Here is a 15,174-nt window from a genome sequence, read left to right on the forward strand (position 1 = left end):
ATGTAAACAAATCTTCCTCGTTTATCGCTTTTCCTAATACTGAACATCTGAAAATCCATTGCGTGGTTAAGAAGAAGTCAAGCGGAGATAGAAACAGAGTCAGATAGTGATTTTATTTTTAGATACTATTTATAGAAGTGAGAAAAAATGAATACCCGTTCAAAGTAATTAATCTATAAAAACATAGCATTCAATTATTGTAAAGGAAATAATTACTATAATTAATACAAACTGCATAGTGGAAGCAGGTAATTATAGCATTTATTAAAATTGTTTTAGATAAATAATCCAACTCTACATTATAAGACCTATAACGCAAATACTATATTGATGACTAGCGCCCCGACCCCGCTTCGCACGGGTGTTATATACTAATAATATAGAATATTTAATTCTACAGAATTTGTTAATTTACGTCATCACATTAGAAACATCTAAAATTATCAGTGTTTCTTTACTATATTGTCTCCTTCCTCTCGAATCACTCTATCTAAAAAAACCGCAGCCGGATTAATTTTAAGGATCTAAGTAAACATAGGAACGGAAGCGGTAAGCGACTTTGATTTATGTAATGATAATAATAAAAAAAGTTAAATTAGTCTTCGATGATGTTTTATGCAGGATAATAATACCTGTGTAAGTTTATGGTAAATAGTAATTACTTTGCCTTTTATCGTTTCTTTTTGTATTATTGGGGTATAATATATAATCCCAAGCGTTATATATAACTATTCATAAGTCCTATGAGTGATACAAAGTAAAGAATTTTTTGTTTTCTTTTTTCATTCAAAAACATGCCTATGGAATTCCTGAACAATATTAATCGCTACGTTTAGTTCTGATAACAATAGATAATTTTGTTAGTCAGCTCTTCAGTCTAGTCTCATCATTTTAAAGTTCAGAATCAAAATTGATACGGTAACTTATTTCGGACTAGTCGTCCGCGGCTTCGCTTGCGTTTTAGTGGGATTGATTGTAATGTGTCAAGGATAAAATAGCTTATATCCTACCTTGGAGTTCAAGTTTGCTTCACGCCAATTTTCATCAAATTCGGTTCAGCGGTTTAGTCGTTAAAGAGCGACAGAGAGGCAGAGTTACATTCACGTTTTTAATATTAGTATATATATCAGCATGTTCATACACATAGATAGATACAACTGGAATTTTGTATGTGTAAATAAATATATGTTTCGCAATTCACGCGACAACTAAACGTTGCTTTAAATTAATGCTAATGCGTGGTCAATATGAACATCACTTCCCAATCAACAAGAGTAAACAGTTGAGCTTGTCTCATAAATATTAATAGATTTTGATGAGCTGATTATGAACAGGGTTTTATAATTGGGACATATCGCTTGTTATGACTTCTCTGCTATATACTAACAAATGAAACTAAACTCATTTGCTAGAGTAATAAAGTTCGAAATGAAATGGCAAATTTCACACATTCTACCTTTGATAATAAGGGTGGCAACACATTAGTCGATTACACGTCTAACCGACCGGTACAATCATATTGTAATGCTACAAAGGGTTTCATTGGCACACTGTAATTTCAACACTTAACAGATTGACCAAAGTTATGATTACGTAGTTACGACATAGCCCAAAATATTAGAAAGCTGTAGTTGCAGTGTGCTGATCATATATTTGTAGAACCAATGGTAGGGTTTACTGTCGACAGGGACTAGCTAAGCGTTATCATAATCGGTATTGTATTACAGTTTGAAGGGTGAGTGAGTCACTAAAGGCACAAACCCATAAATGAAATGATGTTCCTAATAAATGGTAAGATTTATAATAGCACAGTTATCTTCTGGGTGATGGTGACCACTTACCATCAGGTAACGCATTTGCTTCACTTCCTATATCATAAAAAGCATGAGGGAAAGATAAATGCTAAGTGGCTGTCAGCTGATGGACATTAACAGCTGAATCGATCGCTGATCGCACTCGGTAGCACGCTTTAAAAGAGGCCCCGGTACGGCAGACAATTTAAAAAAAATATAACTAACTAATTCAATTAAAGTAACGGTATTTTACAAATAATCTCATAGATATTTTGAACCGCGTGAAAAATGATTAAAAACATAATGTATAGGTATTTTGGTTGTTTAGGTTAATTAATTGGCAACGGGTTGGATTAATGAAGCTTGTAAAGAAAATTTATTCTTCAAACTCTTCCTTTATGTGGAGATTGTATTTTTACAAAAGATTGACCGATAAAATAAAAAATTATACAATGAAATTGTATATCGTCCGGCTGATTTCGATCTCGAGGGCCAATCACTCAGAATAAATTATAGTGCACACATTTGTACGCAAAAAATGTAACTCACTGTCACTTTCGTAATTCGATAGCACGGCAAACTAACACGCTCGGAATAAGTTCGGGAGCAGGAACAACAGTTCACTCACTAAGGCACGGGGGTACGCTTTCAACTTCCAGGTATTGGGTTTGTACTGAGAACTTTTCGACGGAAAAACCTAATATGTTTATACCGGCCCGACCTGCGGCTTGAAACCAGAATCTCGGGATCTGTATCCTTATACCGAGGCAGTGAGACCAATGAAATCGATGTCGTAATTATACTAATAGATTTGTTTATATTTTGGACATTGATATGAGTAATAATATCTAAATAGAACATGTTCCTAGATACAAAAATATCTATTTTTAAATATTTTTCATTTATTTACTAAATAAAAATACGGCTAATCACGCCTAATGGCTTTGACCACGCAGGTCTTACTTGCCTAGGGCTTACATCGCTCTGCTTCATGCACACAGGAAATACTATTTATACAATTGAACGTAATAAAATAAATATTTTGAAACGAATTAAACAATATATCTAAAATATTCTTTGATTATTTATTTCAAAATAAAACATATTTAATACGACTGGAATAACATATATAGACAAAACAACAACAAACATTTACAGACTACTAAGCTGGTATCGTAACATATAAATTCAATACTGATAAGGATGATCTCAGTAGATATTTAATTGATTACGCGTTTCCGTTATTCTCAAACCTTCAGATTTGCAAACAGGCAAAAATTATGATCATATAAAGAATTTAGGTATGATATAATTAATCACATCATTGGCTGTACTATAGTATTGTTTTTCTCACTTGTTTAATTAATTATTTATGCATTCAATAAACTATTATATCTATGGTACAGTTGAAATAAGCCATAAGATTTCCAAGACAGTTCAACGCTAACTTTGTCAATATATGTAATAAAATTGGTGTCTCTGTTTGTTATATTAAAATAACGCTTTTTACTAAAGGCGTTTATGTATGTCTAGCCGGTACATATACCAAAATAACTTTGTGGTATGTATGTCCACATGTTTCAGCTAATCTCTGGAACGGCTGGCCAATTTTGACGGGGTCTTTCACTAGAAGAAAGCTAATGTAATAAAGAGTAATTTAGGCTGCTAACTTACTTTTATTTTTGAATTATATAGAAAATAAAGTCACGCTGCAATAACTAAATAGCTTAAAATCATACTAACATGAAGTAGCAGACACCGCTAGTATTCTTAATATAATCGATTCCTATGTTTTCTTAAGGGCTTACAACAAATATATAAAGATTTTTTATAAGTTGGTACTAAATGTATCTATTGTTGCTTTTCGGCTTACTTTCATTTTAATAATGCCTATGCTTCGTGGTGTCTAACTATAATAATATAAGTCATGTTACCGGTTCTTTTGTATAATAACCTGTCAAGCGGATCTCGTTGAGATAATAATGAATATATCTCGATAAGAAACCACGAATCGTATTTTGTATGTCACTAAGAGTCTGATTTCAATTTTGTGATAAAGTAAGTATAACAAAAGACATTGTCGGAGATATGTTTTATAGAAAAGTCGTTTGAATAGTGTCTCGTGATCGTTTTAAGAAGTTACGCAATTACTTACAGTATGTTCCGATTATAATAACATTTAAATTTGTCGGTGTAGTTTTGTTCGTTTTTTTTACTACTCTGTAAGTACTTTTTGTTTATCATACGTTTTTCTTTTGACAACTGTGATTCGGAATATGTTTGATGTGTAAATAATTTATAAAGAAACAAAGTGACCCTTGATTATATAATTAATAGTAAGAGAATGACTTTTATTAATTCATAAAAGTTAGAGATGAGTCATCGTTCTAAGAATCTTATATAATTAAATTATTATTACGAGTGATGGGCACGTCATAAATCTTAAAGATTAGGTTCATTTATTTTAAGTAAAGTTTGAAAAACAAACTACTAATATTATTACATTATTTACATCAAATTAATTAAGTAGCACAGTTCACTAGACGCAATAAATAACGTTCGATTTTTTATAGTAAAATTAAAAATAATTCAAGATTATTTATATATATTTCACCAGTTTGAGATAATTTTCTAACAATTATTTGTTTATATTGTTTCGATATTTATTAAAAAACATAGAAAATATTCAATATGTATTTAAAACTTTAAGTCGACAAAAGCATGCGATCGTAAATAATTGCCAAGCCCTTATGTACTTTAATGACTGCACAGATCAAGATAACATTACGATGTAATATACGTTGTGAATGATAATTTGAATTTCGAAACTTAATATAATTTAGAGTCCAGTACAACAGTTACGGTAACTAAAACAATATTAGTAGAATGTGGTTCATATTCGTGGCTGTTGAGAAAGAGTTACATTACTTATGATCGTGAGAACTTTTATGGTTAGGTAATCATGCTAATGACCAATATGAAGTAGTTAAATATCATTTAAATTCGTTTATGAATATTTTATTGAATGAGAAATCATAAAAGTCTGATGTCTTAAGATTTCATCCTTGTTTACGTACTCAGTTATTACCAGTAGAACTTGTTCAACACTGTTTATGGCGAGGAGAGAGAAATAAAATTAATATCAATTATGAAAATGTTCAAGTGATAGCCTGTCTTCTTAGAGCCTCTAAAATTTCTGGGTGAGAAACAGATGGAGAAGCACAAACAAGATTCTGGTTTGCAAATTTGCACTTATAAATTTGCAATCCAGATTACGTTATTACATGAGCATTACATAATAGAGCTAATCTTATCATGGACAGACTGATCGAAGACCATTCAGATAAATTTAAAAATCTGGAATCCCAATAAGAACAATCATCATCAACACTACATAGCAGCTGATACACAAAGAGAGGCCAAAATGAAATACTGATTTTTTAACTCTGATTGTGATACTGCCTGGTACAACATGCGGGCACATTAAATGCCATACACAAGTTAATAGAAAGATACAACAAAGGTACAAATACCTTTGGCGATTAAAACATACAAATATGTTTGTCATCTGACTGTAAATAGTCTGAAAGTGGATTGAAACCATTGAATTGACAGTTATTTTCATGTTATGTTCATGTTATATCAGTTTTTAGTACACTTTTTACGTTGTCTGCAATTTCGAGTCAATTTCATTTACCTTTTTTACTTACCTATCTTAACTTAAAGTAAAAAAATGAAGTAAAGTAGCAACCTGTAAATTTCCCACTGCTGAGATAAAGCCTCCTCTTCCATTAAGGAGAGGGTTTGGAACATAATCCACCACGCTGTTCCAATGTGGGTTGGTGGAATACACATGTGTCAGAATTTTGATGAAATTAGACACATGCATGTTTCCTCACGATGTTTTACTTGACCGCCGAGCACGAGATGAATTATAAACACAAATTAAGCACATATATATAATGGTGCTTGCCTGGGTTTGAACCCGCAATCATCGGTTAAGATGCACGCGTTCTAACCACTGGGCCATCTCAGCTCAACCTACCTATCTTACCTTAGTCATACATTTTATTAAAAGAACGACCGAACGCTTCTCGGTAAATCCGTCAAAGAAATTGCGCAACGGCGAGCAACTTCCCAAAAGACCCCGCAAGTCGTGAGAACGATACCGCGTACAAAAGTGCTAATTAAATAACAAAGACTCGTCTGTAGACAAGATATTGTATTAAAATAATGAACGAGTTTCTCGAACTACTTGTTAGTGCTATATTATTAATTTATTGCACACCACTTGTAAATCGCGAGGTCGTATAAATTGACCCAGTCACTGAATTACTTTGCTTGTCCTTTTGGTAACTTTGAATGGTCGTTTTCAATCACCACAACCTTTCATGTTGTAATAAAATTTCATTTCTGAGCTCTGTGATGAGATTGAACGATATGTTCACTACAAACACATCCTAACATTGTCAGTTTATTGATGAGTAAAAATTTGAATGTCCTATTTAGATATTCTGTTCACAACTCTATACACACACACGATCATAAATGTCATATAAAGTTATATTCGACATTGACTATAATATTTATAGTATTTAAAGCATACATGTATCATCATACCGTATCACTGTGTGTCGTTTTTCAGTAATTTACGATCGATATATAATGATTGATAAAACAAGTCTTACTAAATAGCATTGCTTTGATTTTAAAATTATTTGAAGCTTACATGATATCTATTTTATTTAGTCACGTTTTATTTATACACAACGGATTTTTGGATCTATAATTTTTTTCTAGTCTCTACTTGGGTTATGAGATAAAGAAAAAAATTTTTCACGCAACTTTATAATGATGTCAAAAATACATCTGTAATGATAACACATCGACAGTAATACGATTTTGTAATTGTCAACACCCTACATAATTTTTAAATCACTTGTCCTCGGTTCTGGTATATCTGGATCCTCACATGGTTCTGTTAGTAGAATAGTAAAACGGTTGATCAATCATGTAACGATTACGTTTTAATTCGATTTCGATAAAGTGACAATTTGTTAGAAGAAGCGCTCCGATTGACTCTTAAAAGAAAACCAAAACTATACTCTAACTATACATACATATACATATATATCTGACTCCATGAAGTCGAAAAATGTAGTAATTTTACCATTTTTATAAAGCAGGACGTTAAATTTTATAATAACGATGACTTGAACATGCTGGCTCACCAAATGGAATAAGCATGTCACGAATCAACCCACGTTTAATCATCATGATAGTCTTTTCGATTATTCCGACTCAAAATTGCGTGTCGTGTAGGTCAATGGGCTATAATTTTAGTATATTAGTCCTAATTGCATTCGATCAATTGTGCTTCTCTTGTTAGCGATGAATATTCTTATTATTAGATATCAAGTATGTGTTTAATGTTAAACAACACGCATAAACGCAATGGAGCTGAGATGGCCCAGTGGTTAGAACATGTGCATCTTAACCGATGATTGCGGGTTCAAACCCAGGCAAGCACCACTATATATATGTGCTTAATTTGTGTTTATAATTCATCTCGTACTCGGCGGTGAAGGAAAACGTCGTGAGGAAACATGCATGTGTCTAATTTCATCGAAATTCTGCCATATGTGCATTCACCAACTCGCATTGGAACGGCGTTGTGGAATATTTTCTAAGCCCTCTCCTAATGGAAGAGGAGGCCTTAGCCTAGCAGTGGGAAATTTACAGGCTGTTACTTTTTCATACCAAGCATTACCAAGAAATGTCTTCTCATTTTGAATACTCATTTAAGTCAATATATTCATCATTCTGAGTAGCGTACCATGTTGATATCAAGTTGTTACAGACTGTTACTTTCCTTTTTTTACTTTTATAAACACAAACACATTTATTGTCATTAAAATTTGTATAATCATAGCAATGAACTAATTTTAAACTATTTGGATTTTTTTACTACACTTATTTCTTTGGGAAACATGTGGAAATATTTTCAAATTCTGTAAATGGTGCTGATGAAAAAAAAATTGTCCCAAAGAACTTTTGTTTATTTATAGTCATAACATAAACAATACCAAAGTTATATAACACCACTGTAACTTGACCCACAGGTCTAGCCACCTGATGTGCCAGTCTACATGTTCAGGCTTTGCCAAATATTATATCCATTTGTCTCTGTTCTGAGCTTAATTAGTGTCCAAACTCATTATGAAAATGCTTATCATTGTATCCAATATATAATTCAATAGGCTTTCCATCAATTAGTTTTTTGTATTACTTGGTTATTTATTCGATTACTAGTTTACCGACGTGGCTTCGGGTTCAATTTATTTGTAAATAAAATATGATAAAATTTAAATATAATTTAATCTAATACTGATATTTTATATGTATATCTCTGTCTATCTGTTTGTATGTCGCTCTTTCATGATCAAACCAACTAATCGGATTTGATGAAATTTGTTACATTTTTTGAGGCAAGACATCCAAGGAAAACACAGTAAAAAAAAATTAAAGTAACAGCCTGTAAATTTCCCACTGCTGAGCTTTCTCTCCCATTAAGGAGAGGGCTTGGAACATATTCCTCCACGTTGTTCCAATACGGATTGGTGGAATGCATATGTGGCAGATTTCCATGAAATTAGGCACATGCAGGTTTTTGTACGATGTTTTTCTTTACCACCGAGCACGAGATGAATTATAAACACAAATTAATCACATATAAACAGTGGTGCTTGCCTCGGTTTGAACCCGAAATCATCGGTTAAGATGAACGTGTTCCAACCACTCGGCCATCTCGGACACAGAATCCTTTTAAAAACTCATGACAACCAACCCCCACAACCACGAGCGAAGCCGCAGGCGACAACTAGTACCACATGAAACTCAGTAATGATTTTGTCCAGTATTTTGTAAGATATGATTTATGACGATTTTTTTCCCGAGATTACCTGAATATAAACATAAAACCTCTTTATTATATTAGCACAGATAAGTTATTTACATTAAATATTTTGAACGTGCTAATATATTTTATGATGGAAAGTGTCAGTTCTGTCCATGAATAAAGTATTCTCTTGCATCGTCATTGTGACAATTGTATAATTAGCGGTCGTATAAGGCGGTGAAGAAGCAGCCTTACCGGAATATATTCTTGTTTATTATGTATTTCGACGACCTCCGTGGTCGAGTAGTGTGTACATCCTATTATCATGGGTATTCTCTGAGGCCCCGGACTCGATGCCCGGTCGAGTCGCTGTAGATAAAGTTCATTAGTTCTCTATGATATCTTGGGTCTGGGTGTGTGGTACTATAATTACTTCTGATTTACTGTAACACAAGTGCTTTAGCTACTTACAATGGGATCAGAGTAATGTAAGTTATTTTGTTCAATATGTATTTATTTATGAACCGACTTCATAAAGGAGGAGGTTATCAATTCGTCTGTATTTTTTTTTAATTTCTTTTTATGTTTGTTACCGCATAACTTTTCACTGGGTGGACCGATTTTGATAATTTTTTTTTATTCGAAAGCTAGTGTTTTCCGTGTGGTTCTATTTTAATTTAGTTCAGTTCTGATGACGGTATCCATATGAAAACGATATAAGTCTTAAATTTAATAGGTAAATAAGTCAAAATTGCGTCAACCAATTTTGATGATTCTTTTTTTATTTAAAGACAAAAGTAAAAACGACATTGCAATTATATACATCTGTGATCCCTTATAATATTTTGATATTGAATGAATGCTTACATTTATTTTTACAGCTATGAGTACGGTCTCAAACGCATTAAAATACAATATATTTTAAAGATAATCATCTCAGACGATCCTTAGACGAGAATGGACGTGACACGGATGCGGGGAAACCCAAGAGAAGCCGCCGCGGGCGCAGCTATTACTGGGTTCAACGTATTTTATAAATTTAATTTTATTGTTGTAGAATAAATTGATTGTCGGGCATTAAATTGGAATCCTTTTCTTCGTGAAACCGTTTTTTTCTATCGAGAATTCTTGAAAATCTGTGGAGATATTAGTCAGGATTTTTTCCTGTTATTATGGTTTTTCATTTTAAGTTTTATTACAGATATGTGTGAAATGGGCTATTCATATTTTATATATATCTTTTTTTTGATATTATGAATTAAATTTTTTTCTATGTAATTGATGCAATTGTGTCCCCTTAAAGTTCTTTTTGTTAGTGCTCAGTACCGTCATGACATATCAATAAGGCATGTCTTTTTTTTTCATTTTTAGAGCACTTTAATTTAACTGCATGGCATAACAATTATAATTTCTTTAGAGCAATATTATGTAAACATATTATCATAAGTTCAACGTTTAAAAATGGAAACATGGCCGTGAAGTCAAGGGCTACTAAATTTAAGAGAGACGATCGACTTACCTTATTTAAGACTTAACTATGTGTTGGTGTTGTTTGTGTATGCGGAACACGCACACTAGCGTTTTATATACTTAATGTTTCATTAGATGACTTATTAATACATGATTAGGGTCGAAGGTGCGGGAGCGAATTCCCCAAAGCCAATAATACATTTTACTAAATGGGAGTACAACCGTTGCCAAAAAAAAAAAACAACTTTAAAAAATACACTCATAGAAAACAATAAATGAATTAGTTATTATTCTTCAAATTGCAAACCATGTTTAACTCTATATAATAAATATATATCTTCTATATTCGTTAGAAATACAGGTATTTTAGACGTCACGTGATCAATGTTTGACCCTTAAAAATAGAAACAACATTTTGAAACAATCACTCTTTGAAAGATTTGTATCTATAAAGAAAATATCCAGAAATTTTCATAAAAGAAAAAAGAGTTGAACATTAATAAATCTATCCACATGCGTAAAAATAATAAAAACCATATCTGTATTTCATGCAATGTAGACATCGCGTAATAGTGGTTTTCCGGTGGGCTTAGTCTAAAGTCAATATGCAACAACTGCGATTCAAACACGCCGCGGGTTAGAACAGGGTTTGCTGTTTGTCATGATCTTAATTGCTTTCTATCTTTATGATTCATGACGTGTAGAAAACATAAAAAAAAAAATCTGCATGTATCGTAGCCAAACTTTTCTCCTACATATTATACATATTTATGTTCAATTATTGTCCCGTGATTTCTTCCAGTAGTTCGCTGTAATGAGCTCAAATATGAGATGTGTCCTAAGTAATTGTTTAAACTGACATATTTTTTCTATAGTTAGATGAACTTACAAATGTGTCATCCGATGCATCTCAATTGACGCTCTAAGAAATATTTATATACTTTTCCTTACAACCTATGCCCCGCAAACATTGGCAATTAAATTTTACATGCTTGTCATTACACTGGCTTACTCACTAATTAAACCGCTATATAAAACTTAACACTACAAAGTATTGCTATTTGACGCTAGAAAACATTACAAGTAATTTCTAATGCCGCGAATATGTCGTGAATAATATATTCGTAGATAATGTCTTAATATCGAGCTGATCCAAATAAAAATAAAAACATAGTAAATACTTATACTAATAAAAAATAACCATTTTAATTCAATATCTTAAAAATAAGAAGAAAAAGCCATAAAAAACACGCGCAAAAAAAATATTTTTGACAATAACAACAATTATAATAAAACACATTATAACTACCCCGGACGTGTTTTCCTTATCAGATTCTTGTTAAACGAACATTTATCAAACGGCGCTTTGATTGATCATAGCGAGTACTATTCGAATCATTGAGCAATATTATAACAACTAATGTAATGTAATATAAAAAAGCTTTCTCTATACATTGCTCAACCGATAAGAAACTAATTAATGTGCATGTTAAATTTGGAACAAGTTGACATTGTATTAAACAACTTGATATCAACATGGTATTGCAATTAGCTTATATAAACTCAGAATGATGAATAAAAATATTGACTTAGATGAGTATTCAAAAGAGTCAAGAGTCGAGATGACCCAGTGGTTAGAACGCGTGCATCTTAACCGATGATTGCGGGTTCAGACCCAGGCAAGTACCGTTGATTCATGTGCTTAATTTGTCTTTATAATTCATCTCGTGCTCAGCGGTGAAGGAAACCTGCATGTGACAAATTTCATAGAAATTCTGCCACATGTGTATTCCACCAACCCGCATTTGAACAGCGTGGTGGAATATGTTCCAACCTTCTTCTCAAAGGGAGAGGAGACCTTTAGCCCAGCATTGGGAATGTACAGGCTGTTGTTGTTGTTGTTGAGTATTCAAAATGTGAAGACATTTCTTGGTAACGCCTGATTTGAAAACAAGTACTCAATATAAAACAGTATACATAAAACTTATACTATACAAGTCCCGTTTATTCCCTATCCCTTGGGAATGTTGAAATATCCTAAAAATAGTTTTTAGTTGTTGTTATAAACCACTTGCATGCTAAATAGGGCTAGTTTGGTTCGAAAATATAAATCCCATTTATTCCCTATCCCGAGGTAATTTTGAAAAATCCTTTCTTAGTGCACCTCTAGGACACTTAGGTGCCAAATTTCAAGTCTCTGGATACAGTGGTTTAGGTTGTGAGTTGTCTGTCAGTCACTCAGTCACTCAGTAACGGAACAGTTTTATATATGTATATTGAATAAGAGACGCATGCAGAGCGTTTCGGAGAAGGTTTTAATACATAATTACTAAAACTCGCCACGGCTTCTTACGGATACAAAGCTGATACTAAATTTACTATAAAATGTCTTTATAAACAATATTTACAGCGTTTTCAATTAGATTAGGGCTATATTAAATATACGATGTATTTAATGTACTAAATTGGATGAGGATTAATGCAGTTCTTTTTAAAACAACATCGTAAATAAGCCATTATTTTTCCTAAAGAGTAAAGGATAAAAAATGGATATTGTGAGTTTCCCTAAAATAAAAACGCATCAAAAACCGTTGCGTAGTTTGAAAGTACTATACATATACAGGGACAAACAGATATCGGGAAGTGACTTTGATTTATACTAAGTAGTGATTACATATATTCTATTACTAATATATTACAGCTTAACAGTTTTATCCGTTTTATAATTACATAATTGACGTGACATAAATATTTTTTATGTTATTGTAACTTATTTTAAAATGAAACCTATAAATAAATATGGAGTATAATTTAGTAATACATACATATAATACTACTAGCGACCGTCCTGGCTTCGCACGGACACTTGATATGTATCATTATATTATGATCAAATAACCTAAAATAATTATAAATTGTATGCCTATGAGTTATTCTGTAAAATAACCTATGTTACAGTAAAATTTCATCTAAATCTGTTCAGTAGGTGTTTTGTGAAAGAGTAACAAACATACATACATCCATCCTCACAAAATTATGCATTTATAATATTAGAAGAATAGGATAACCGACTATTCAATAAACATTTAAATAACTATCGACGGACACTGATTAACCAAGTTTCAGTTATTATCAACAAAATATTATCCTATTTTATCAAGAATGCATTTGACAGGCACAAACTTGTTTCCAACTAAACAACCCAAGACGGATGGATACCCTTCCTTTTACTATGTCTGAAATGTGACGTCACTTCCTTGACCACGTCACTCAGTTTTCGTTCTATAATTCTCTAAGAATCCACCTCGTTTCTCACTAGTAAAATGTCGGTTTTACATTTATATTTTGAAACGTGCAACCGGTATATTTTATAGTTATTAGACTTATTCAACGTCAAATATCACACTCATGACATTTTTCATTCATGTTCTGCCGTGAAATTTGAGTAATTTGTTACAGAATAGTCTTATAGCTATTTAATAGACGAATAAAATCATTTAGTCGTGACGTCATACCGTTTATCGTCACGGCATACGAATTGGTACGGTATAAAAGGATAGGATAGAACTAAATCCCGATAGTCATTTTGCAAACGTAACTTATAACATTTATTAAAAGTATGTATTTTATAGATGATAAAAAAGCGTGGAGTTAATACCCGTTGACTTCCAGGCAGGATATATTACACACATTTATAACTGTATTTAACTATACGACTGTATTTTTTAAATGTTGAAAAAGAGTTCCTAGTGAATTTCTTACCTGTTATTCTCAGTAGAATCTACTTTCCGAAGCGGTGGTAGCTTCACTTAATTGTAAAATGACGATTCAAAAGTGCTTGTAAAGTACTTTTGAAGTTTATTTAGATTTTGATTTATTTTATTAATACTATATAAATGTTGTAAATGTTTAACGTAATAAGTTATTAAAGTTTACAAGGCATAATTGCAGAGACCGACGAAGGATGTAATCGTCGTATCTGACAATCGTAATTTGAATTGCACTCGTTTTACATAAAAACCTACGATTATTTAGAGAAACGGCAATGATTTAACATTTCAAATTACATCTATTAAAGTGGATATCACCTATTTCTATGAATCACTGGCGTTGAATGCTGCCAAGATAGTTGCCTAGCTATTATCTCAATTACATAGTCAGTTCCAGCGAACAACGGTTTAAGTGCAGTGAACCCGTTTGAGTGACAAACTGTATTGTTCTGATTGGCCGGATCCGTATTACCTCTGAAAATAAAACGACGTAACGAAATTTAAATAAAGAACTGCAATAAAGTGGTCGCCTATTTTTGTTTTTAATTTAGTTTCGAGCAAATTCTTTTTTTAAATTTTTTTTTTAAATTTTAAAAGCAATTTATGGCATAGAAAAGTCTTATTGCAATTGTCTCAAAATGAAAAAGGCGAATGGCCCAGTGGTTAGAGAGCGTGTATTTTAACCGATGATTGCAGGTTCAAACCTAGGCAAGCACCTGGATTTGTCAATTTTCATAGAAGCTCCACCAATTCGCATTAAAATAGCGTGGAATATGTTCTAAACCTTCTCCTCAAAGGGAGAGGAGCCCTTAGCCCAACAGTGGGAAATTTACAGGTTGTTGTTGTTGTCTTAAAATGTTAATAAAATTCGATTATTTTTTTTCTATTTGTAACATAATCGTACTAGTTAAAATATGAAACGATTTCGTAATCGGTATTCTTTATAAAACCATTAACATGATTAACGATAAATTTCGTAAAATGAACGAAACGCTTAATTATTTTCCTTGGGATTCTGTTAAAGATAATGAACGAGTTTTTGTTGCTAGATATAGGGGAAGTAAATCATTTTTACGACAGCAATTACTTAGTCTAGTTAAAACATTAAATTATTGATAACTACACAATTATTTAAGCTGACTCTGTTCGCTGTTTGTATTATCTGTTTCATGTTGCATACTTGTGTAAAAAATAAATTTATTATTTATTGGTTTTAAATATCGATATATAAATTATAGTTACT

The 15,174-nt window shown here is 32.1% G+C and overlaps 1 protein-coding gene across 3 annotated transcripts in view; it reads left to right on the plus strand.

Moving 5' to 3' along the window:
* LOC124533560 (nitric oxide synthase-like) overlaps positions 1 to 15,174 on the plus strand; it is a 47,472-nt gene that overhangs the window by 10,403 nt on the left and 21,895 nt on the right. The window contains exon 1 of one of the 3 annotated variants that reach the window (XM_047108925.1): positions 3,929 to 4,015. The exons of 1 other annotated variant lie outside the window; for it this stretch is intronic. The gene's annotated coding sequence lies outside the window, so the exon portion shown is untranslated. Of the gene's footprint in view, positions 1 to 3,928; positions 4,016 to 15,174 lie in introns of those variants that run through there. One more of the 3 variants, XM_047108926.1, reaches the window with a different exon arrangement.

Source organism: Vanessa cardui, chromosome 11 (assembly GCF_905220365.1).
Source record: "Vanessa cardui chromosome 11, ilVanCard2.1, whole genome shotgun sequence".
In the NCBI taxonomy this organism is placed as follows: Eukaryota; Metazoa; Arthropoda; class Insecta; order Lepidoptera; family Nymphalidae; genus Vanessa; species Vanessa cardui.